This window comes from Nasonia vitripennis (assembly GCF_009193385.2).
Source record: "Nasonia vitripennis strain AsymCx chromosome 3 unlocalized genomic scaffold, Nvit_psr_1.1 chr3_random0010, whole genome shotgun sequence".
NCBI classification, from domain to species: domain Eukaryota; kingdom Metazoa; phylum Arthropoda; class Insecta; order Hymenoptera; family Pteromalidae; genus Nasonia; species Nasonia vitripennis.
Genome location: NW_022279630.1, coordinates 1,324,796 through 1,352,470, shown reverse-complemented (window position 1 = coordinate 1,352,470; position 27,675 = coordinate 1,324,796). Strand labels below are relative to the sequence as shown.

Sequence of the window (27,675 nt, the reverse complement as noted above, 5' to 3'; positions counted from 1 at the left end):
ATATTATATAAACGAATTACCTTATAAATTAATTTAAATTTATTGATAAAATTACGAACAAATCATATTAGAAAAATAATTATTATTTTTATTATACGTAATAAAGTACCATTCGAACAGATTTATATATACTGATAAAATAACATTTAAATGATATTGCAAGAATAGTGGTTGTTTTGGTTATTAAAGTCTATTAAACTATATTCAGAGCCATTCATAAAACTAGTATTGGGATCGATAAACTATTTAGTAATAAATAGTGATTTTCAAATCGATTAAAATATATTGACAAAAAACATTTAAATGATATAACAAGAATAGTAATTGTTTTAGTTATTAAAGTCGATTAAAATATATTCGAAGCTATTCATAAAACTAGTATCAAGATCGATAGACGATTTAGTAATGCGATTAGAGATTTTAAAATCGATTAGAATTAGTGAAAAAAATTACAATTTCACTGCACTTAAATAATTACTACATAAACGTCGATAAAAATATATTAAATTTAATACTTATTTTTCGTATTGAAACCAATTGTAATTAAAAATGATTTAAATCGATAGGAATTTAATCGACCAAATTTGGCTGGTCGATTGAATGGATTTAAAACGATTAAATTCGATTAAATTTTGATCGATTTCAATCGAATTTAATCGCATATTTTTAGCAGGGTACTGTAAGATAAATAATGGAAATTTCTAAGGTGTTTTTATTATTATTATTAATATATGCAGTATGCGTATAATCTATATAATGATAAATATAATTATATTTTAGTGTATGATATTGTGTATGATAATCACGTGAGAAATTGGTCGAAAATCTCACGTGATTTTCTCGTGATTTTTCCGTGATTCTCTCGTGATTTTCACGTAGTAATCACGTAATTTTTTTCGGTAGGGATATTATATTCCTGTTGAAAATAATTTGATAAATATCCAGCTAGATAATCCACCTGGATTTCCAGCTGGATTTTCATACATTCGACATGGATTACAGCTGGACAATCCACCTGGATATTCACATTGTAACGAGCACTGAGATTTTAGATCTCACGCGCTCGTATGTCGCACGATTAGGATTTAGAGTATAGCAGACGAAGTCAGCGGCGGCGCTGAAAGGAGATTTTCCACGAGGAGCGAGAGTTAAGTGTACGTATTGCAGAGCGTACGTAGATTCGCAGGTAAGTAATTAAATAAATTGAATATGGATTTGTTCAGATTTATTAATCCGTCTTTACAGCTTGGAAACCCGACAGAGACTGACTCGTTACCAGTGCAAGAGCCTTTTTAAAAGGTTTGTAACTTTGTTTGTTTAATCTTTCCTCCATTGTTCTCCATGCGTGCTCGATGCGTGCTCCGCCGTATGTGCCAACATAAACACCTTATTGTTGCAGGTCTCGAGAAGCCAAAGCGATCGATACGGCATGCAGAAGGCGATCGATAACAAGCGATGAATAAGCGACGACTAATACGGCTCATATAACTCCTCCATGCCCAAGTTGAATGACGTCCTCGTTATTTGTTATCTCGGTATGTTGTGGGCTCCTGTTTGGACTCCTGCTTTTACATGAACCCCTGTTTTTACATTTATATTTATAGATAATGAAAATTATTCCTATTATTAGAATCATCATGACAATTATAAATGACGCTATTGATGTATGGAATTCGATTCCGAATTTTGTGAATTTTGGTGTCTCCATCGTAGGTACTGCTTGCGTTTTTAGCGGTTCGAATCTCCGTTGATGATCCTCGATGATCAATGGTTGAACTTCCGACACCTTAAGTTCTCCGAGATTGTCGTCCACCCTATGTCCCTGTATCAACAGATTGTTTCCTCCAAAGATCTTCGTTCCAAAAAATGTTTCCTTGTTCTTGTTATTTTCGATTTCTGTTTTATAATTACTGGATATCAGCGTCAAGTTGTTTAGGAGTGGATACGCCAATGCTAGAGGCGCATTTATTGAAATTGTTATTGTTTTTGCGTCTTCTGCGAGGATTTGATAGCATACATAGTCGCTCTGATAGATCAATTGACATCTTCTTGAAAATAATTTTATTATCGAGCCATCCAGCTTCCACGGTATCGTTACGATCTCCGTCTGGTTATTTCGGTTAATTATAGCAAGTCTTTGAAAAAGGGAGAATTCAATGGAATTTAGGATAGGAATTTTTATGGTATAAATTATGGAACCATGGATAGTTACGACTGATCCCTGAGCAAATCGAAAGTCTAACAAATTATGATAATGTGATATTAACTCTTTTTGGGAATAAAGTTCTAATAGATGTGTCTTTATACTTAGTATTTGTTCATGGGTTAATATTTCCAAATTAAATTTTTCATCGATGAAAACGAATGATCTTTTTATTTTCCCTAATAGATTTAGAAAATGTTGCTCCTGCACAATAAGAGTTACAACTGTCTCAATTAATTCAAATCGCGTATTTTGATCGTTAAGAGTTTTCATAAGATTCCGTAAGTTTTTGTTAATTATTTCAGTATTGCTATTTATCGTTCTGCTAATTTGATTCATGCAACTTATAGATTTATTCAAAACCGAAATATCTTCATTTTGTTGTTTCTCAAAATTTTCCAAATAATTATTAATCTTTTCTAAGTCATCTGAATCTGGATTTCCAAATATATATTTGATCATCTTTCCTACTCCATTTATTAATCCTCTCTTTCTTCTTCCACCGAATGGTGCTATCTCCTGCAGATCTTGATAGATTTCTTGACATAATAATCTTGCTTCCATTAATAGACTTGAGTTCTTGAGTTCTTTTCTTGAGGATAATATGGTGTAGTCAGTCAAAATTCTGCCATAGGTGCGTTTGAGCGACGATGTGTTTATGAAGAAATGTACGTAATGATAATTTTCTATAATTCTTCCAACTCCTTGCTGATAATCAAAGTGTGTCGCATCAGGATTAATTTCATCACTTTTTACGGTTATCGTCGAAATGGCCATAATCATCGCCATCCCCAGGATCGTCATCATTTTCCTGCAAAGAAGAAGTTTTTCTTAATCTCTTTGCGCTCTTTAGATTGTAACGACGTGGTTGTCCGTGTATATAACATTCCAATGAGGCACCTTGTTGTTTCTTAACTAATAACTTTTGATAACGGGGTGCGATTTTATTTCGTTGCTGTTGGTGGGTTTTAACGTATACCTCTCTACTTTCCAACTCATTATTTGAATCATTAGGTAATTTTTGTTTCTCTTTCTGTCTTTTATACAATTCGTCATAGAACGGTAAAATTTCATTTTTCCGTATTTCATTATATTCTTCGGTTATGTCGACTCCAGGTTCGATGACATGCTTATGCAGTTCCTCATATGGTCCATACAGTAGAGTAAACGGTGCAAAATTTGTTGATGAATGAATGCTCTGATTATATATTAGGATTGCTGTAGTCATATGATTCTTTATTGTTTCTCGAGGATTTTTATCGACTAAAATACTTAATTTTTCTCTTAAAGTTGAATGTAATCTCTCTATTGGTCCATTTGACGTGTGTCTATTGATTGTAGTTTGATGATATTCGATTTTGTGTATCCGACAAAATTCTTTAAATACAGCGGAGTTAAATTCACTCCCATTATCCGTAGTAATTTTATCTGGGAAATTGTGATGTGATGCGAAATGCCTCAGTTTGTTTAATACTGTTATAGCATTCCCATCCAATAGATGATAAGCTTGAGCGTATTTCGAAAATATATCAATAATTGTCAGAAACTTTTCTTTTCCATCATGAAAAACGTCCATATGTATGTGCTGTAAGGGCCTATTAGCGATAATGGGTCCATACCTTCCTGTTTCGTAAGGCTTTTTCTCATATTTGTGTTCTAAGCATAGTTCGCATTGGTTAATATAGTTTTGTACGAGCCTATCCATATTTAGTGTATATAACTCTTTCTTAAAATGGGCTATTGTCTCTTGAATTCCATTATGGGTTCTATTATGATATTCTTCAAGTTTCTTCAAAAAATTATTTTTGTCTATTACGGGTGTATAAGTGTTAGTTTTAATCAACTTTAGTTTTTCATTGAAATGTTTTAGCAGTACTCTGTAAGCGATCATTTCCAAATCATCATTTGTAAAGTAAATCCCGTATTGTTTGTCTGGTTTTACGTTTTCATTTAGAAATTTTAATAATTGTGTTTCAGCTTCATCCTTGTTTATCTTTACCATATACTGAATCTTGAGCTTATCTTTATTTACTTTCACATTGTAGTTCCTTCCCGATTTTATTATAATGCTATAATTAAATGCATGAATATTTTTGTCTGTTATAGGCAATGAAAACACTGGATCTTCTACAGCAGTGTGAGCTGTTTTAAGATCATCGCCGGGGCTCTCGTCCACTTCCTCGATTCGGCGCGATGTTATATCCGAGACTTGAGGAATCATTGAAAGTGAGTCATCATTCTCTTCCTGATTATTTATTTCTATTCTGCTTAAGGCGTCAGCTACATAATTTTCACTTCCTTTCTTGTATTTAATCTCATAATCATATTCCTCTAATTTTATTTTCCATCTAATCAAACGTGAATTTGGTGTTTTTAAAGACCAGAGCCAAGTTAGTGGTTTATGATCTGTTTCGATTTTAAATTTCCTCCCGTATATGTATGGTCTAAAATGTCGACACGCCTCGACTATAGCTAGTAGTTCTTTTTCGATGGTCGAATAGTTTTGCTCAGCTGAATTCAGGGTTCGTGAAAAACATGATATGAGGTGTTTATCTTGCGATAGAACGCTACCAATAGCGACATTTGACGCATCAGTTGTGACAGTAAACATTTTTGTGAAATCTGGATAAGCTAGTATTGGTGCATTGACGATTAATTCTTTAAGTCTATTGAATGCTTCTATATATTGTCTATCCTCTATGTTTATTTTTTCTTCCTTTTTAAGCGCTTTCGTTAGTGGTTTTGATATTCTAGCGTAGTTTTTTATGAATTTTCTATAAAACCCTGTTAATCCTAGAAACGCTTTAATTTCTTTTTGTGTCCTTGGGATGGGATATTTTACGATGGCCTTGATTTTATCTGGGTTTGGTTTAATTCCTCCTGGTGTAATTATATGTCCCAAAAAAGGTACTTCTTTCCTTAAAAACTCACTCTTATCTAATTGCACTTTCAAACCGTATTCCCGAAGTTCTTCAAATACTAATTTTAGATGTTGTAGATGTTCTTGGAGAGATTTTGAAAATATGACTATATCATCCATGTATACAAAGCAAAATTTGTGTAAATATTTTCTGAGAATTTTGTCCATTAATCGCTGGAATGTAGCTGGTGCATTTTTTAAACCAAAGGGCATACGACGGTATTCGTAGTGTCCATTTTCTACTGTGAATGCTGTCTTCTCTACTGAATCTCGATCAACTGGTATCTGATGGAATCCTTGTGCTAGATCTAATGTTGTAAAATATGCGCATTTTCCTAAATTCTCTAAAATATCGTCCATTCTCGGCAATGGGTATTTATCCTCAATGGTTTTATCATTCAACTTACGATAATCAATAACCATTCTCCATTTCTTCTTTCCACTTGCATCTTGCTTTTTGGGTACTATCCAGACAGGTGATGAATAAGGTGAATTACTTGATTGAATAATTTCGTCATTTAATAATTTTCCCACTTGATCTTGAATAACCTCCTTCAGGTGATATGGATATTTATAACTTTTGACATAAATCGGATTTTCGTCCTTTGTCCTTATTTTATGTGTGACTGCATTTGTGGCTGTTAATTTTTCACACTCATTATAGAAACAGTCTCTAAATTTCTGACACAAAGCTATAATTTTCTCCTTTTCCTCTTCATTCATGTGTTCCGTTCGGATTTGCACTTTTGTCTCCTGATGATTGCTCAGTATAACCATTTTACATTTATCCGGCATATTGTTTGAATAATTAATTTCAAATCTCGGTGTGCTAAATATTTGAGTTCTATAGTTAATATTTGCTTTTAAATTTTGTAGGTCCTTGTCACCTATTAGACAATCATATGTAGAATGCCAAGGAGCAATTAAAAATGTAATTGGTGTATTGTCACCTAACTCTTGCAAAATCGGAAAGGTGAGTGCATGTGTCCCTTGCGTTATTTTATGCAAAGATTTAATTTCGAATTTATATGGAAAAACGTAATTTGAAAATAAATCGTAGGCTACTTTAGGGTTAATAATCGATGATGATGCTCCCGAATCTATTAGTATTTTAAGCGATGGATTTGTAGTTATTATGTGTGGTAGTTCGGGCGAACTGCCTATGTTATTTAAATTTACTATGTTTCTTCGGTTGGATCGGAATCCCGTTGAAAATTTTCATTTTCTGAATTCTCTTGATTTTCATAATTGTCGTCATTCACGTTAATATCTTCTTGCTCCTCATTGTAAGCATCTTCCTCCGGTTGCTGCTCCTCTTGATAATGCAACTCTTCGGAAATGAAATTCGGTGGTCCGGTACTCCTAAAGAATTTATTCTGAGGGACAAAATTATTTGACCGGTTGCTCTGATTATTATTTGGCCGATTGGTGTTTCTGGTATTAATCGACATCGGTGTCGGTCGATTTTGCTGAATAGGTCGTCCGAAATTATTTGCAAATGTCGGTACAAAATTATTTTGTGCAGTTGCGGGTCTAGGTGCAAATGAAAACGGACTTTTATTTGCTCCAGAGTTATTGAACGGACTATTATTTCTCTGATTCATAAACGGGCTTGTACCCTTTGAATTATTGTTTACATTATTGGTTTTTGGTTTACTTTCGCGTTGTCTCGCGAAATTTAAACATGCAGCTTGTTGCTCGTGATTGTCAAGCTTTCTGCATTTTATCAGACAAGCCTCTATATCCGCCAACTCGAAATGTGTAAGATGTGTGTGATACGGCTCTTTTATTCCGTTTATAAACGTATTTTTCGCAACATTTTCGTAAAACCCAATCTTCATACTTATCAAGTTACGGTCTTGATTGTTTAAGTTTATATATTCTTTTAGCTTATTTAAACGTTGTTTAATTTCATCAGCATACTTTTCATAATTTTGATTCGATAGTTGAAAACAAGAGCTAAGTTTATTGTATAGCAGGTCCTCCGAGCTGGGATCGCTATATCTATTTATTAAGAGATTTTTACAATCATTCCATGTTGCTGGATCATTCGCGACTATTAAATTTAAAGCTTCTCCGCGAATTCTTGATTTAATTAACGCAAATAGCGCTGTATTTAATGCTTCCTCTGCAGTGACTAAATTTTCAACAAATTTATCGCATGTTTGGAGAAAGTGAGAAAGGAGCTTTGTTCCTCCTTCATAAATTGGTATCGCGTCACGCCATATGGCTAACCTCAATTTAAATTGTTCCACTGTGATTTGCTGCGCCATTTTGCTCTCAAATCAGTCGTATTTAGGGATAAGGTAAAGATAGGTGAATAGGGAATTTCAAAGACTTACTCTCTTCTTTGATGATTCCAGGTGAATCTCTATTCGAAGGTGGGCCTCAAACTTGACGTCCCAAAAGTACTGCGACGAAGGGGTTGAAACACCAGCCGCTTCCTCTCTGATGATTTCCGTCACGGTATTGGAGGAGAATCTCGATTCAGCAGCCTCGCAGTATCCTGTCCGCAGCGCCAGTTAAGTGTACGTATTGCAGAGCGTACGTAGATTCGCAGGTAAGTAATTAAATAAATTGAATATGGATTTGTTCAGATTTATTAATCCGTCTTTACAGCTTGGAAACCCGACAGAGACTGACTCGTTACCAGTGCAAGAGCCTTTTTAAAAGGTTTGTAACTTTGTTTGTTTAATCTTTCCTCCATTGTTCTCCATGCGTGCTCCGCCGTATGTGCCAACATAAACACCTTATTGTTGCAGGTCTCGAGAAGCCAAAGCGATCGATACGGCATGCAGAAGGCGATCGATAACAAGCGATGAATAAGCGACGACTAATACGGCTCATATAACTCGAGCGCGCTCAGACTCGTTTTGCTTCGGCCAGATCAACAGTTAAACGCAACGTGAGATCATCGATATTTCGCGAGTTGCTAGTCCGCACCGGCGCACGGTGTGAACAAAATTTTTTTTGTAATAAAACCTAATATCTCACGATTGAGTAAACGGAATTGGATGAAATTTGGTTAGAGTATAGTTTAAGTTATGTGGAATAAGAGAAGAATATTGGGAAGGCCCACAATAGTTTTCGGGGGCCCCAAAATTCAAAAGGCCCATTTTGCGATTTTAGCGATAAAATCTTTTGTCTATGAACTTAAATCTATCGAAAAAAGTTGTCTTAAACTCAAACTATACTCTAACCAAATTTCATTCAATTCCGTTCACTCAATCGTGAGGTTTTGATACAAACAACATTTTTTTTTCACACTGTGCGGCGTATAAGTGTTTTCTGAGCTTCGAGTGCCTGGAGGGACGCCTCCAGATACACCACAGCCTACACTACTCTCAGCGCCGTCAACGGCCGTGAGGACGAGCAGAGAAGCGTTCGGCCAGCGATCGAGTAAGTAGGAACTTTATCGATATCCAGGACAAAGCCGTCGAAGGCCGAGATTTGTCGCCACCGAATTATCGGCCCGAATTATCGGCTTCGCCTGAGAAACCGCGCGACCAGAGAACACACTATATAGGAGTGCCCGTCGCATCGCGCGGCGAGAGCCGAGAGTCGCGCGAGCCACACAATATAGATATACTTGCCGCGTCGGCGCTCGGAGTCGCGCGGAAAGCGGATTGATACCGCTCCGTAAACGAATGTCAACAGGCTTCTTACACTCGCACAAATATAACCGTCGTGCGTGCAGCGCATAGATAGTCTTTCGCGAATTTTCGTCCATTCTAGCAATAGGAAAAATCCCTGTAAACGAGAACAGGAGTGGCAGTGCCGCCGGAGAAGAAAGTAAAATTCAAATTAAAATTTTTTTTTTTTAGCAAAACCACCTGCAACGGAACAAGGTTGCAGGGACTACATTTGTACATTTATTTTTATATATTTTTATGCGAAAGTTTCTCTTAAAAAAAGTGATGGGCTTTGTTGTGAAGCATTTAATTGAGAATCGGCCGCCTGGTACAAGAATTAAGGAACGCGAATCAGAAATACGGATTTTATTACATAACCTACAAACGCTTCAAACTGTTGGCGCTAAGCAGGCAGCAACATTTAAGTGATAATTATGACATGATAAGGAGTGCGCGAAGCGCACTTAAATTTCCTATAGCTGTATAAAAAGGAAAATAGAGAGTAACTGGCGGCACAAAATGAGCGAAAACTAAAACCGAGCGAAAGCGAAATAGAGTCTCGCAGGTTAGGGATTGCTGAATACGCGCGCGCGCGACGGACGTAAATAGCATTGTAAGAGCGCGCGCAAGAATTAAAGAAGAAAACAGATTAAAGAAGATAGATTAAATAAGAAAATAGATTACAACAACAGAATAAAGACGACAAGATGCTCGACGACAAAGAAATAGAAATCGCTGACTGGCTGCTGGATTTAGGGGAGGAAGGAGTGCACACCGCACTGGTTAATTTAGATCTGCGTCGAGATGGAGACACAGGTGTCAAGGTCGAACGAGTCCAGAGGTGGATGACGGGCGAATACAGCCCGAATGATTTCGAACCGTCGTTGTATTTGGACCCAGTAGATATAAAGGCCGAACGGGTGTCGATGCGCAGGACTTTTATACGCTCAGTCTGCGAGCAATATCGATAAACTACGAGTGGCACGGCAGCCACCCCGCACCCGTTGGACGGTGTGCTCGGAGGATAATATCATGTGCAATCGACTGCAGAGAACGTTGAGCAGACCAGAAGTCGGCGAGGAAGAGAGAGAAGAACCACCGAAACAAGCAGTACCAGTAGAGGCAGTCAAACAAGAAAAGGCTGAAATAATTACAGGGATAGACGGAAAAGAATACGTCATGCCACCAGGCATGATGCAGCATCTGGAGAGTCTGCAACGCTCAATGAACAAGCTGCGCGAACAGGTACAAGGATCGCAGGGGGACACGAGAGCCTTCAGCACCCAGGTAAACAGCGCAGTAGGCCACGCGCCGGCAAGAGTAACCTTCGCCGAAGACGCGACGACAAGCACGCCTGCAACTCCGAAAAACGACTGGTCAGACACCAACATCAGAGGAGGTCTCGCGAGAGGGCTAAGAAAGCTAAACGCCCGACGACCCCGGAAAATAAACCAAGAGACATCGTCGGAACGGTGCGCAAATGGGAAATGCGATTCGCAGGCACGACCGCAGAAAGGATAGAGAGATTTTTTAGCCAGCTCGAACAGAATATGGCGAGCGCGCAGATGTCTGATAAAGAAAAATCAGCTGGACTGCCTTATGTATTTACGGGTATAGCAGCTGAATGGTATCACAACAACAAAGACGAGTGGCAGAGATGAGAGCATTTTCGCGGCGCAGTACTGCGCTGGTACGGAACTAACAGGCGGCTACAACAACGCCTAGCCTCCGACGTAGAAAAAAGGTATCAGGGCGCGCACAAACCCGTGCGCGACTACGTGACTTGCCTCTTGGGGACGATGAAGGAAATGAGATCACCTCCGACCGTCGACAAGGCGCTAGATATTCTACACAAGAATCTGCGACCAGAGTTACAGCAACTGACACCTCGCAGAAACTGCTTCAACTGGGATAGCTTTTGAGAGCTGGCAACGGAAGCAGAAACTGTAGTAGCTAGTGGAAAGGACTACAGAGCACCTCCAACCCCCGCAGACACGCTATATTTCAATCTAGCATATACATCGCCAACAGCAGCACAGTCAATGACAGCGAAACCTACAAAAGTGGCAGCAGTGGTAGTAGAGACGCCCAGCAACTCCAACCAACAGCTGGCGACGATGTTCAGCAAAATGCTGGACAAGCTGTTAGGAGCCTTTAAGAAAGAACTGAAAGGCGGAATAAGGTCTCCGGAAAAACGCGTGCCAAAAAGCACACTACAAGCGTAACTCGCAAAACGGCAGAGAAGCTTGGCGCCGCGACAGCGGCGGGTCTCAGTAAAGAGACGGCAGCGCGGAAAGTGGACACGAGCGCGAAAAAGTTCGCTGCGCTCTCATCCCTGTTGGTAACCTCTGCCGACGGAAAAGGTGATGAGGCAGGCAAGTGCGGAGCTCAGCACGAAGAGCCTGGCAGGATCGACGACAAGCCCGACCAGGCGATAAGGAAGATCCTGAAAAGTCGGGAGAGTAGCACAGCAATAAGTGCAACTCTGTGCGACGAAGACAATCGGCAAGAAAAACGTTGGTGGATGCAGGCGAGAGTCGGAGAATTCCGATTTCGCGCATTATATGACAGTGGCGCATCGCGAGTGTGTATGGGTCCATTAGGCCTACAGCTATCGAGCGCACTGAAGAGGCAAGTAATGCCAAATAACGGTCGCGGCGCGAAGCTCGCCGACGGCAGTTACACCACCCTAGTAGGCTACGTATGGCTACCGTTCGAAGTCGGCAGTCTGAAGAAGGAAGTACGAGTTCCAATTGTCCCGGATCTTCCTACGGACTGCATAGTCGGAGTAAACTTCACGTTAACTTTCAAGGCCGTGTTAGACCCGGCGACTTCAAGAATGTATTTTAAAGAAAATCAAAATTACGTAGATATAGAGTTGGCGGCGGTCGAAGGAGGATCGCCGAATTGGCATCAATGGGCTTGGCCGACGTACAAGAACAGGAGCGGGAGGCGCTCAATGCGCTCCTAGATAAGATAATCGACCAAGACTCCGGAGAAATCGGCTACACGAGTTGGATAGAGCATACGATCGAGATGTAGTCGACGAGACCGATAAAACAAAAATATTTCCCGGTCTCGAGGAAGTTAGAAGAAGAGATGTACGAGCAAGCGAGAACTATGCTCGCGGCAAGAATAATAGAACCGTCGAATAGCGCATTCTCAAGAATAGTGGTGATAGTGCGGAAGGCGAACGGCAAGTATCGATTCTGTGTAGATTTCAGAAAAATGAACGCAGTCACGCGCTGCGACGCGTACCCTTGCCGCAGATGAACGCCATACTACGAAAACTGCAGCAGGCGCACTACATACCCACAATAGATCTCAGTAGCGCGTATCACTAAATACCGCTGAGCGAGGAGAGTAAACAATACACGGCGTTTACGGTGCCCGGGTTGGGACTGTTCCAGTTCACGCAGCATCCATTTGGATTATCCGAGGCCGGAGGAACATTTCAGCGCCTGATCGATAAAATTATTACGCCCGAACTGCAGCCACACGCGTTCGCGTATCTATATGGCGCGATAATTGCCACAGAAACGTTCGAGGAGCTCATGAGCGTACTCGAACGTGTACTGAAACGGATAAAAGACGCAGGGTTAACATTTAACCGCGAGAAGAGCGTTTTCTGTAGAGACGAAGTCAAGTATCTCGGCGTGTTGGTAAACAGAAACGCATTCTGGCTAGATCCCGACAAGATAGAACCGATAATCGACTACCAGATACCGAAAAATTTAAAACAGTCGCGACGCTTTCACGATATAGCATCGTGGTACCGACAGTTTTTAAACAATTATACAACACTAGCAGAACCGCTAACGCGACTGACGCGAAAAGATCAGCCGTATATATGAAGCGATGAAAAACAGAGAGCATTTGACGCGATCAAAGCTCTGATCGCCTCAGCGCCGGTACTACACAGCCTAGTTTTCGAACAAGAGTTCGTGATCCAGACAGACGTGAGCGACACGGGGATAGGAGTAGTGTTGACGCAAGAAGTCGACGGAAAGAAGCGAGTACTCGAATTCGCAAGCCGAGTACTTACGCTTGCAGAGCGCAATTATACCGATAGCGAGAGAGTATGCTTGGCGGTGATATTCGTGGTGAGAAAATTCCGCCAATATATAGAGGGTTATCACTTCAAAGTGATAACGGACCACAGCAGCCTCCGCTGGCTTTGTAATTTAAAAAACCCTACCGGTAGACTCGCGCGCTAGAGTTGCAAGGTCACAGAAACACGATTAAACATCGTAAAGGCGCAGACCATTATGTGCCAGATGCCTTGTCTCGAATGTACGAAAAGACAGAGCTTCAGATAGCGGTGATAAGCCAGGATCCACCGTCGCAAGACCAATGGTATAACGCAAAACTAAAAGAGGTCAGCGACAATCCTACAATTTTTTCAGATTGGAAAATTGTGGAGGTGCGACTGTACAAGTACAAAGTGAATTCTGACATAGTAGACACACTCGGAGAAGACGAAGAGGCATGGAAGCTGATAGTGCCCGAAGAACAACGTGAAAAAGTGTTAAAAGAATGCCATGATCAGGCGACGGCAGGGCACTTCGGCCGCGAAATGACCTATAAAAGAGTGGCAGAATTATATCACTGGCCACGCACCGGCAGAGGCCGCGTCCCGGTTTAATTAGAAAGCGGATAGTTCAGAAACCGTGGCAGATGGTGGCAGGGGACATCATGGGTCCCATGCCGAAGACAGCACACGGGCACGAATACGCTCTGATTTTTCAAGATCTTTTCACTCGATGGATCGAGTGCGTGCCTCTACGAAAAGCTAATGGGAAAACAGTGTTAGCAGCACTAAAAGAGTGAGTGATACTGCGCTTCGGGGCGCCGGAAGTATTTTACTCCGATAACGGCACAGAGTTCAAGAACAAGCTGATAGACGAATATCTGCTTGCACTGCCCTGCATCTGCCCGTATACCATCGTCGCGCAAGTTGGGTCAAACACTTTCAAACTGGAAAATGCCGAAGGTAAAATAGAAGATTTAGTGGCCGCCGAAGAGCTCAAGAAGTACTACGGCCCCGAAGATTATAACGCAAAAATCCCCGAAGATGACGAAGGAGACCAAACGGCTGTTCGACCGCCGAGGGACGATGCGAGCGAAGAGACGACGTGCGACCCGACTGAAGCGAGCGCACTCGAGCAAGAGCTCGAGGTTGAGATTGTAGCGCCGGGGGCGGTGCGATGCGATAGAGCAGGAGCTTGGCCGATTCGTAACGGCACCGGAAGCCGATCGCCAGGCGAGCGAGAAGAAACGAGAGAAGGTAGGAGCCCCCCGACACCCGCGTAGACGTTCGCTGAAAAAATGTCAAGGATCTCGTGCCGAGCGACGCGCCCGCCGGGGGCGCGGTGCCCGAGAAACGCAAACCGGGGCGACCGCGAGGCGCTAAGAACCGCATGCTAATAGATAAGGCGAGCGTGACGCCGCGCCGAACTCGCGCGCAGCGCCGCGTCGCGAATCAATCATCATCTTCATAACGAACATCACCATAATCACATCATTTTCTTTTCCTGTCCCCTTTCGCCCAAACAGCTAGTATCAGAAGATCTACAGCGCCATCACTGAAGAAATGGACGAGCGCGGCTCGCAGAGCTTCGCGCCTGGACGGGCGACGCTTGTAGGCAGCGACTCCTGGCCACCACTAACGCCTGGACGGCACGGCTGGAGCCGCAGTACTTGCAGGACTACACCGACGCTGTGCACCTGGGAGGCGCCAGCGAGGACGACGAAGATGTCAGCGAAGATGAAGGGCTGAACGAAACCGTCTTCGAGGTGGCCGCCGCGCAGGAGGCGCAGGGCGAAGAAGAAGAGAGCCCTGCGGATACGGCAGAGATACCGTCCTTGGACGAAGGCGTGCGGGGTGACGAGAGCCCCACGCGTTCAGACATAACACCGTCATCAGACGAAGGCGCGTGGGATGGAGAGAGCCCCACGCGTACCGTGACAACGCCATCGTCGGACGAAGATGAGCTGTACTGTCGAAAAAAAAAAACAAATTAACCTTGAAATGACCTTAAAGTGCAGGGTAAAAAATTCAAGGTCACCGTTCGGCACCCCGAAGATATCCTACAACTTATGTTTCTACCATTTTTTGATTCTGGCGCTGCCAGATGAATTACGTAGGTGGGGTTTCATACTGGCTGCATGACCTTGAGATGACCTTCAGTCCTGCAACCGAAAATACCATCCTAAACGTAAATTTTGCATAAAAATGATGCTGCAAACATGTTGGATAGTTCCTTGTCAGATATTTTTATTGAAAGAATATGTACAGAGATGTCAGCCGCTTTGTGCACTCCTGTACCGTTTGCCAAAAGTGTAAAGTGGAGCAATTATTCCCAGATGGGTTTATGGGCAAACGTAAAATCACTGGACCATGGGAGGTGGTTGTTAGCGACATTATGGATCCGTTCTCTAGTTCTGCAAAAAGATACTCCTATATCCTTATATTCTTGGAAACCTTTACTAGGTGGATTAAGGTAGCCTCCATATGCAAAGTGGATGGGAAAACTCAAGAAAGAACTCAACGAACGAGTTTTCTTACGCTTCGGTGTGCCAGAAATTTTTTTATCCGACAACGGCACTGAGTTCCGCAAGAAACTTCTCGATCAGTTTCTTCAAAAATATGGCACGGAACACCACACAATACCTCCCTACCATGCGCGAGCAAACCCTGTAGAGCGGGTTAATCGCACATTTAGGACAATAGTAACATCATTTATAAAAAGCGAGCATAAAAACTGAGATAGATTTTTACCCGAGCTCACCTTCGCGTACAATATACCGCAACTGGGATCTACTATGGGAGTTAGCCCTGCTTTCCTCAACATAAGACGACACCCGACACCTTCGCATAACACCAAGAGAGCAGAACAGCAAGCAGCTCGACAAGAAGCCGAATAGCTAGCGCTAAGAAACTGGAAAGAGTGGATGTGCATACTCCTGGACCTATGATTGATCACCGCAAAAAGAGCGCGGAACCGAATGGCAATTGAAATACTACAATGCGAGACGCAGACACGTAGCATTTAAAATTGACGATTGAGTCTGGAAGCATAATCGCATATTATTGTCGGATATTCAGGGCATCAACTCTAATTTGGCCCCTAAGTACGCTGGACCGTTCAAAATTTCAAGAAAATGCACGTTATTGACTTGAAATTACAATGAAGGCCAAGAGCCACTCTCAGACGAAGAATCTTCAGAGGGTCAAACGAACAGGGATGAGGCAGAGGAAACTCCACCCGAAACTACGCCACCGAACAATAATAATGTAAACGTGGACGTGCGACGTAATTGCGGTAGGCCTAGGAAGACACACGTAGTCGTTACTTGACATTCAGTTAGAGTTACTCGGACTAAGAAAATAAGTAGTTCTCCACCAGTTGAGGCTCCTCCAGGAGAATCAAGGAAAGCGAAACGCAAACGTCTGATAGGCTCTAAGAAAAAGTTAGAGCCGCAGGCAGACGTTTCCTCAAGACGCAAGCGATCTCGTGCAAAGAATACCCTAAAACCATCTCTTTCCTTTCTCTTTTTATGGAAGTACAAAATAGATGTGGCTCTGATTTTCTTTTCCGGTGTTTGTCCCATTAGATACTCTCAACATAGCGGAATGCCCGGAAGACCTGCACATCTGGACGGCCCGGGTTGACGGCGACGAAATGGTTCAGTGGATAGTAGTCGTCGATGAGGAAGGCCGGCGCAAGTAGACTATTGAACGTAAGATTTCTCTGAAAGTAACAGGGTCCACTTTGCCCGGCCCCGGCGACATCGAGCTACCAGAGCCATCGCTTTAACCGATCGTCCCCCACATCCTTCCGGCCGCCGAGGACGCTCAGTTTGAGCCTGCCGTCACTCACAGAATTGCCACAGAGGAGTGGGCCAGGGTTGAGGCGCTCCTTGAACGTACGCGAGCGCTGAACAGAGAGCGCCTTTGCGCAGAAGACGAGGCTTTCGGAGCGCTTAACCTCCTCTTAGCTGAGTACGACGAGGAGGGAAAGAGGCTCCCATCCGACTACCCTCGCATGGTAGCCGACGTACGAAAGCAGCAGGAGGCAATTGCTGCCTTTAAGTAGCTCCAAGCGAAAGCGTGGCAGACAAAGGCAGCTCTCGCGAAGCAGATGCGCATCGCAAAGGTGAAGTCTGCCAAATTAGAGGGGTAAAGACTTCCTCGCTGCTCCATCTGCAGGCTAGCAGGAGTGTTTAGAGTCAGGGAGTGTCCGCGTAGCAACAAACACGCTGATTACCAGAAGAAATAAATGCAAATTCGCCCTGTAGACAAGACAAGCGCCTCGCGAAAATCAAAATAGATATCCCCTACATAAAGAAAACTGGAGAGGATTTTTATTTAAACGTGAGGATTAAAATAACCTCTACGAGCAAGTGTAAATTTAATAGTATATTACGATAAGAGTGCGGTCAAATAGTTTCACCCTCGTGGGAACAATATCACCCGAGCGAAGCGAGCGTGATAAGCTCCCACGAGGGTGAAATCCCTTACCCCCCCTAGTATTGTACGATATTTTATGAAACAACGTGCATAAACCGAGATTAAGCGAGTGCATTTTTGCACGAGCGTGACTGAAATCGAAGTTTATGCCACGGCATGTCATAAACATTATTTATTCGCCAACGTTTCAAACTGATCCTTCCTCATCAGGGCATCTAAAAAAAGATCAATGTACACTAGTCATAATTTGTTACAGCAAACTGATTGTGCGATCGTATAAAAGATAATGAGTAGATGAAAAGGTATATGTTTTATAGTAATTACAGACTCTAATGCTCGTTGTTTTTTTAGCTGTAGGTATAGAGTAATCTCTACGAGCAGTTTTCTTCGTAGTCACATATCGGTTACAAGCACAGTTATCCAGGGTAGTACTAAAATTTTGAATCATCAAATGTTAAATACACAATTGAAGGTTAGTTATAACTGTTATAAACCGTTAAGTTCTAGACTTACGAGAGATTGTCGCACAGAGATGTTTACTGTTGCTCGCATGGATGTTATGCTGCGAGCAACGATTTGACGTATACTGCCAATAAGTGTGTTTCAAATTTTTCTTGTCACAGCCAGAAAACTGCAACAACATTGATTTGTATCATATGTGACGCAACATATCATTTCAGTTGTTTCACAAAAAAACAACTGACATTAAAATTATTAGTGGAAACCTAATAGTGCCCAGAACACAGCAACAAAAACTTAACTTCAAAGATTGATGAGGAATGTTTAAACGATGCAACAAGATTCTTGATTGCACAAATAAAACTGAATATAACAGAAGAAGTAAGAAGAGAACTATTACTTGAGGTTTTAACAACAGAACAGGATGAACACGACATCAATATTGAAGAAAAGTATAAGCTAATAAAAAGTGAAAACTTACTTCTAAAACAGCTAGTCAGTGAATTGCAGGACAAAAACTACTGCAAAAGAAAGTGCCTAAGATAACTGTAAAAAATGTGAGCAATTAAACTGTTGACGCTAAAAAGAAGGTTATAGAGTGCTTAGTTACTGAAAAAAAGATTCAAACAAAATTAAACAAAAAAGTAGAACTAATTATCAACTGCTTCAACAGTGAAAGTGCTATGTTAACAGAATCTGTACTGAAACATAACCTAGAAAGTGTATGTGAGGTTAGGAAATATACGTTGGATTTAGTTTGGAAATCGATGATTTTTTAATATATCCGAATAGTAAACTATAAAATGATTCTATAATAACCTGACAAAGAGGGCCATAAAATTTTACTAAAAAAGTATGATAACGATTACAAAAATATCGTTACATTTACTATAAATTTTGTGATCACTGCCATATTTCAAATTACTATGGCGTATAGTAATCTCTACTATATCGATTTTTCTCAGTGTGATCAATACATTGAAAATAAAAAAAAAGTGAGGTGGACTATAGTACATTACACAACTAGGGGCGAAAGTTGGCTTTTTCAAGCAAGGATGATTGAGCACGAGTGGGAGTTGAGGGCGCCGCAGGCGCCCGAGACGGACACGAGTGTTCAATCATCATCCGAATCTGAATAAGCCAATTCGCCCCTTGTTGTGTACCGTGCTTTTTATAATCAGGGCATCGCATAAATATTTTTACACTAGGACAAATAAGACTGTAATAATATTTTAGAAATATGCTTGAAATGATTGCAGAAACATTTCTTTTGTAATGCAAAATATTTTTAAAATAATTTAAAAATATTTTTGTGCCGTTAGGGCATATGCGTATTATGTGGGAATCAAGTGAAACGCATATGGGAAACTCATGAAAAACTTCTGAGAACAATGTGAATACCACATGGTTTTAACGTCATTTACAACTAGCTTCTTTTCTAAAAAATCTATAGCCATAATTAATCCTGTGGGAGCCATGTAAAATTCATATGGGAACCATGTAAAGGTTTCTACTAGGATCCCACAGCAAAATCATAGTTGCCTTGTAGTCCTTACATAAAAATCACATAGAAACCACATAGTATCCACATAAATACCATGTGGGAATTTTTACGTGGGTTGTGCAACTAGGGGGGAAAATGTTTGAGCACGGCTGCAAATCACCCGAAGCTGAAAAAAACCCCCCTCGGCACCATGCTTTTTATAGAAGGGCATGAATTTTTGTGTAAGGAGAGTGGACGGCGGATTAGACATTTTCAATCGTCAACTACACAAATAAAAATATTTTAAACCAAGTCAACATTATAATATTATATTGTGTACCAAAGACGTAAAGTGGGTTTTATTTTGACATAGTGTGAAGTTTCCAGTACAAGCCGAAAACGAGGGCATTTACGAGCCGCATACGAGTACAGCAACCACACGAGGTCAAAAAGGCGACTTATCCCTTGGTGCATATCATATTTTCTGTCACATAAGTATGAATTTTTGCGGTGATTTTGGCATATTAAGGTGAAACCGGATGTAAAGCTTCGCGACGCCGCCACGGGACATTTAGTATTTCCAATAAAAAAAAAAACTAAAAGTCTCCCTACAGAAAAAAGCAGATGACAATCACCAGACTATTAGCTGATGATCAGCTGATAATCGTGCTGAATTGTCAGCTGATTATTAGGTGATATTGGCTTAATATTTTTAATTAAGGAGGTTCATCTGATTTAGAAATAACAAACAGATTTGGGGGAAAAAATTCACACACGTAGATATGTCTAAATAAAAAGCTTATGTAAAATTTTGAGACATTTGGATACCTTTGTCTGCCCGAATCGTGTTTAAGCACCTTATATCTTCTGCAACCGCCAGGGTAATTCAAATATCCCTGTTTTTCCTTCAGAATTTATTTGAGGACACATTTAACAATAACTAAAAATTAGTCCCGATATGTACGGATGAGCGGAACATGAGTATAGAGGGCGCTGAAAGCTGCCCAAATCGTGTTTTCGCACATTTTATCTTCTGCCATGGTCAGGATAATTGCAATATCCCTGTTTTTCCTTCAGAATTTATTTGACGACACATTTAACAATAACTAAAAATTAGTTCCGATATATACCGATGAGCGGAACATGGGTATAGAGGGCGCTGAAAGCTGCCCAAATCGAGTTTAAGCACCTTATATCTTCAGCCACGGCTAGAATAATGCAATACCCCTCTTTTTCTTTTGGAATATATTAGAGGACACATTTAACAATAAGTACAAATTAGTCCCGATATATACCGATGAGCGGAATATGGGTATAGAGGGCGCTGAAAGTTGCCCAAATCGTGTTTTTGCACCTTATATCTTCTGCCACGGCCAGGGTAATTCAAATATTCCTGTTTTTCTTTTGGAATTTATTAGCATTCACACTTAACTATAAGGAACAATTAGTCCCGATATGAACCGATGAGCGGAGCATGGGTATAGAGGGCGCTGAAAGCTGCCCAAATCGTGTGTTCGCACCTTATATCCTCGGCCACGGCAAGATTAATTGCAATATCCCTGGTTTTCTTTAAGAATTTATTAGAGGACGAATTTAACAATAAATACAAATTAGTCCCGATATTTACTGAAGAGTGGAACATGGTATAGAGGGCGCTGAAAGCTGCCCAAATCGTGTTAAGCACCTTATATGCTCAGCCACGGCTAGATTAATTGCAATATCCCTATATTTCTTTCATAATTTATCGAAGGACATACTTAACAATAACTAAAAATTAGTCCCTATATGTACCGATGAGCGGAACATAGGTATAGAGGGCGCTGTAAGCTGCCCGAATCGTGTTTTCGCACATTATATCTTCTGCCACGGCCAGGATAATTGCAATATCCCCGTTTTTCTTTCAGAATTTATTAGAGGACGAATTTAACAATAACTACAAATTAGTCCCGATATATACCGATGAGCGGAACATGGGTATAGAAGGCGCTGAAAGCTGCCCAAGTCGTGTTAAGCACCTTATATGCTCAGCCACGGCTAGATTAATTGCAATATCCCTATATTTCTTTCATAATTTATCGAAGGACATACTTAACAATAACTAAAACTTAGTCCCTATATGTACCGATGAGCGGAACATGGTATAGAGGGCGCTAAAAGCTGCCAAAATCGTGTTAAGCACCTTATATGCTCAGCCACGGCTAGAATAATGCAATACCCCTGTTTTTCTTTTGGAATATATTAGAGGATACATTTAACAATAACTACAAATTAGTCCCGATATATACCGATGAGCGGAACATGGGTATAGAGGGCGCTGTAAGCTGCCCGAATCGTGTTTTCGCACCTTATATCTTCTGCGACGGCCAGGATAATTGCAATATCCCTGTTTTTCTTTCTGAATTTATTAGAGGACACATTTAACAATAACTAAAAATTATTACCGATATTTACTGATGAGCGAAACAAGGGTATAGAGGGCGCTGAAAGCTGCCCAAGTCGTGTTCAGCACCTTATATGCTCAGCCACGGCTAGATTAATTGCAATATCCCTATATTTCTTTCATAATTTATCGAAGGACATACTTAACAATAACTAAAAATTAGTCCCTATATGTACCGATGAGCGGAACATGGTATAGAGGGCGCTAAAAGCTGCCCAAATCGTGTTAAGCACCTTATATGCTCAGCCACGGCTAGAATAATGCAATACCCCTGTTTTTCTTTTGGAATATATTGGAGGATACATTTAACAATAACTACAAATTAGTCCCGATATATACCGATGAGCGGAACATGGGTATAGAGGGCGCTGTAAGCTGCCCGAATCGTGTTTTCGCACCTTATATCTTCTGCCACGGCCAGGATAATTGCAATATCCCTGTTTTTCTTTCTGAATTTATTAGAGGACACATTTAACAATAACTAAAAATTATTACCGATATTTACTGATGAGCGAAACAAGGGTATAGAGGGCGCTGAAAGCTGCCCAAGTCGTGTTCAGCACCTTATATGCTCAGCCACGGCTAGATTAATTGCAATATCCCTGTTTTTCCTTCTGAATTTATTAGAGGATACATTTAACAATAACTAAAAATTAGTCCCGATATATACCGATGAGCGGAACATGGATATAGAGGGCGCTGTAAGCTGCCCGAATCGTGTTTTCGCACATTATATCTTCTGCCACGGCCAGGATAATTGCAATATCCCCGTTTTTCTTTCAGAATTTATTAGAGGACGAATTTAACAATAACTACAAATTAGTCCCGATATATACCGATGAGCGGAACATGGGTATAGAGGGCGCTGAAAGCTGCCCAAATCGAGTTTAAGCACCTTATATCTTCAGCCACGGCTAGAATAATGCAATACCCCTCTTTTTCTTTTGGAATATATTAGAGGACACATTTAACAATAAGTACAAATTAGTCCCGATATATACCGATGAGCGGAATATGGGTATAGAGGGCGCTGAAAGTTGCCCAAATCGTGTTTTTGCACCTTATATCTTCTGCCACGGCCAGGATAATTGCAATATCCCCGTTTTTCTTTCAGAATTTATTAGAGGACGCATTTAACAATAACTACAAATTAGTCCCGATATATACCGATGAGCGGAACATGGGTATAGAAGGCGCTGAAAGCTGCCCAAGTCGTGTTAAGCACCTTATATGCTCAGCCACGGCTAGATTAATTGCAATATCCCTGGTTTTCTTTAAGAATTTATTAGAGGACGAATTTAACAATAAATACAAATTAGTCCCTATATGTACCGATGAGCGGAACATGGTATAGAGGGCGCTAAAAGCTGCCCAAATCGTGTTAAGCACCTTATATGCTCAGCCACGGCTAGAATAATGCAATACCCCTGTTTTTCTTTTGGAATATATTAGAGGATACATTTAACAATAACTACAAATTAGTCCCGATATATACCGATGAGCGGAACATGGGTATAGAGGGCGCTGTAAGCTGCCCGAATCGTGTTTTCGCACCTTATATCTTCTGCGACGGCCAGGATAATTACAATATCCTTGTTTTTCTTTCTGAATTTATTAGAGGACACATTTAACAATAACTAAAAATTATTACCGATATTTACTGATGAGCGAAACAAGGGTATAGAGGGCGCTGAAAGCTGCCCAAGTCGTGTTCAGCACCTTATATGCTCAGCCACGGCTAGATTAATTGCAATATCCCTATATTTCTTTCATAATTTATCGAAGGACATATTTAGCAATAACTAAAAATTAGTCCCGATATTTACTGAAGCGTGGAACATGGTATAGAGGGCGCTGAAAGCTGCCCAAATCGTGTTAAGCACCTTATATGCTTAGCCACGGCTAGATTAATTGCAATATCCCTGTTTGTCTTTCTGAATTTATTAGAGGACACATTTAACAATAACTAAAAATTATTCCCGATATTTACTGATGAGTGGAACATGGTATAGAGGGCGCTGAAAGCTGCCCAAATCGTGTCAAGCACCTTATATGCTCAGCCACGGCTAGATTAATTGCAATATCCCTATATTTCTTTCATAATTTATCGAAGGACATACTTAACAATAACTAAAAATTAGTCCCTATATGTACCGATGAGCGGAACATAGGTATAGAGGGCGCTGTAAGCTGCCCGAATCGTGTTTTCGCACCTTATATCTTCTGCCATGGCCAGGGTAATTCAAATATCCCTGTATTTCTTTCAGAATTTATTAGAGGGCACATTTAGCAATAACTAAAAATTAGTCCCGATAATTACTGATGAGCGAAACAAGGGTATCGAGGGCGCTGTAAGCTGCCCGAATCGTGTCTTTGCACCTTATATCTTTTGCCACGGCTGGGATAATTGCAACATCCCCGTTTTTCTTTCAGAATTTATTAGAGGGCACATTTAGCAATAACTTAAAATTATTCCCGATATTTACGGATGAGCGAAACAAGGGTATAGAGAGCGCTGAATGCTGACCAAATCATGTTTTCGCACCTTATATGCTCAGCCACGGCTAGATTATTTGAAATATCCCCGTTTTTCTTTCAGAATTTATTAGAGGGCACATTTAGCAATAACTAAAAATTATTCCCGATATTTACTGATGAGCGAAGCAAGGGTATAGAGGGCGCTGAAAGCTCCTCAAGTCGTGTTAAGCACCTTATATGCTCAGCCACTGCTAGATTAATTGCAATATCCCTATATTTCTTTCATAATTTATCGAAGGACATACTTAGCAATAACTAAAAATTAGTCCCGATATTTACTGAAGAGTGGAACATGGTATAGAGGGCGCTGAAAGCTGCCCGAATCGTGTCTTTGCACCTTATATCTTTTGCCACAGCTGGGATAATTGCAACATCCCCGTTTTTCTTTCAGAATTTATTAGAGAACGCATTTAACAATAAATACAAATTAGTCCCGATATATTCCGATGAGCGGAACATGGGTATAGAAGGCGCTGAAAGCTGCCCAAATCGTGTTAAGCACCTTATATGCTCAGCCACGGCTAGATTAATTGCAATATCCCCGTTTTTCTTTCAGAATTTATTAGAGGGCACATTTAGGAATAACTTAAAATTATTCCCGATAATTACTGATGAGCGAAACAAGGGTATAGAGGGCGCTGTAAGCTGCCCGAATCGTGTCTTTGCACCTTATATCTTTTGCCGCGGCTGGGATAATTGCAACATCCCCGTTTTTCTTTCAGAATTTATTAGAGGGCACATTTAGCAATAACTTGAAATTATTCCCGATATTTACCGATGAGCGGAATATGGGTATAGAGGGCTCTGAAAGCTGCCCAAATCGTGTTAAGCACCTTATATGCTCAGCCACGGCTAGATTAATTGCAATATCCCTATATTTCTTTCATAATTTATCGAAGGACATACATAACAATAACTAAAAATTAGTCCCGATATATTCCGATGAGCGGAACATGGGTATAGAAGGCGCTGAAAGCTGCCCAAGTCGTGTTAAGCACCTTATATGCTCAGCCACGGCTAGATTAATTGCAATATCCCTGTTTTTCTTTCTGAATTTATTAGAGGACACATTTAGCAATAACTTTAACTGAGTCCCGATATTTACTGAAGAGTGGAACAAGGTATAGAGGGCGCTGAAAGCTGCCCAAATCCTGTTAAGCACGTTATATGCTCAGCCACGGCTATATTAATTGCTATATCCCTATATTCCTTTAATAATTTATCGAAGGACATACTTAACAATAACTAAAAATTAGTCCCTATATGTACCGATGAGCGGAACATGGGTATAGAGGGCGCTGAAAGCTGCCCAAATCGAGTTTAAGCAACTTATATCTTCAGCGACGGCTAGAATAATGCAATACCCCTGTTTTTCTTTTGGAATATATTAGAGGACACATTTAACAATAAGTACAAATTAGTCCCGATATATACCGATGAGCGGAATATGGGTATAGAGGGCGCTGTAAGCTGCCCGAATCGTGTTTTGGCACCTTATATCTTCTGTCACGGCCAGGGTAATTCAAATATCCCCGTTTTTCTTTCAGAATTTATTAGAGGGCACATTTCACAATAACTTAAAATTATTCCCGATATTTACTGATGAGCGGAACAAGGGTATAGAGGGCGCTGAAAGCTCCTCAAGTCGTGTTAAGCACCTTATATGCTTAGCCACGGATAGATTATTTGCAATATCCCCGTTTTTCTTTCAGAATTTATTAGAGGGCACATTTAGCAATAACTTAAAATTATTCCCGATATTTACTGATGAGCGAAACGAGGGTATAGATGGCGCTGTAAGCTGCCCAAATCGTGTTTTCGCACCTTATAACTTCTGCCACAGCTAGATTTATTGCAATATCGCTGTTTTTCTTTCTGAATTTATTAGAGGACACATTTTACAATAACTTTAAATTAGTCCCGATATTTACTGAAGAGTGGAACATGGTTTAGGGGGCGCTGTAAGCTGCCCGAATCGTGTTTTGGCAACTTATATCTTCTGCCACAGCCAAGATCATTGCAATATCCCCGTTTTTCTTTCAGAATTTATTAGAGGACACATTTAGCAATAACTTAAAATTATTCCCGATATTTACTGATGAGCGAAACAAGGGTATAGAGGGCCCTGAAAGCTGCCCAAGTAGTGTTCAGCACCTTATATGCTCAGCCACGGCTAGATTAATTACAATATCCCTATATTTCTTTAATAATTTATCGAAGGACATACTTAACAATAACTAAAAATTAGTCCCTATATGTACCGATGAGCGGAACATGGGTATAGAGGGCGCCGAAAGCTGCCCAAATCGTGTTAAGCACCTTATATCTTCAGCGACGGCTAGAATAATGCAATACTCCTGTTTTTCTTTTGGAATATATTAGAGGACACATTTAACAATAAGTACAAATTAGTCCCGATATATACCGATGAGCGGAATATGGGTATAGAGGGCGCTGTAAGCTGCCCGAATCGTGTTTTGGCACCTTATATCTTCTGTCACGGCCAGGGTAATTCAAATATCCCCGTTTTTCTTTCAGAATTTATTAGAGGGCACATTTCACAATAACTTAAAATTATTCCCGATATTTACTGATGAGCGATACAAGGGTATAGATGGCACTGAAAGCTGCCCAAGTCGAGTTAAGCACCTTATATGCTCAGGCACGGCTAGATTAATTGCAATATCCCTGTTTTTCTTTCAGAATTTATTAGAGGGCACATTTGACAATAAATTCAAATTATTCCCGATATTTACTGATGAGCGGAACAAGGGTATAGAGGGCGCTGAAAGCTCCTCAAGTTGTGTTAAGCACCTTATATGCTTAGCCACGGATAGATTATTTGCAATATCCCCGTTTTTCTTTCAGAATTTATTAGAGGGCACATTTGACAATAAACTCAAATTATTCCCGATATTTACTGATGAGCGGAACAAGGGTATAGAGGGCGCTGAAAGCTCCTCAAGTCGTGTTAAGCACCTTATATGCTTAGCCACGGATAGATTATTTGCAATATCCCCGTTTTTCTTTCAGAATTTATTAGAGGGCACATTTAGCAATAACTTAAAATTATTCCCGATATTTACTGATGAGCGAAACGAGGGTATAGAGGGCGCTGTAAGCTGCCCGAATCGTGTTAAGCACCTTATATGCTCAGCCACGGCTAGATTAATTGCAATATCCCTGTTTTTCTTTCAGAATTTATTAGAGGACACATTTAACAATAAGTACAAATTATTCCCGATATTTACTGATGAGCGAAACAAGGGTATAGAGGGCGCTGAAAGCTGCCCAAGTCGTGTTCAGCACATTATATGCTCAGCCACGGCTAGATTAATTGCAATATCCCTATATTTCTTTCATAATTTATCGAAGGACATACTTAACAATAACTAAAAATTAGTCCCTATATGTACCGATGAGCGGAACATAGGTATAGAGGGCGCTGAAAGCTTCCCAAATCGAGTTTAAGCAACTTATATCTTCAGCCACGGCTAGAATAATGCAATACCCCTGTTTTTCTTTTG

General features: G+C 40.7%; 1 protein-coding gene across 12 annotated transcripts in view; it reads left to right on the top strand.

The window, feature by feature from the left end:
• The window catches only part of LOC100677985 (polyphosphoinositide phosphatase), a 489,206-nt gene that overhangs the window by 38,918 nt on the left and 422,613 nt on the right, over window positions 1–27,675 (top strand). Inside the window, exon 1 of one of the 12 annotated variants that reach the window (XM_032601860.1) lies at window positions 8,382–8,522. The exons of the other annotated variants lie outside the window; for them this stretch is intronic. The gene's annotated coding sequence lies outside the window, so the exon portion shown is untranslated. Of the gene's footprint in view, window positions 1–8,381; window positions 8,523–27,675 lie in introns of those variants that run through there. 12 annotated transcript variants of the gene reach the window in all.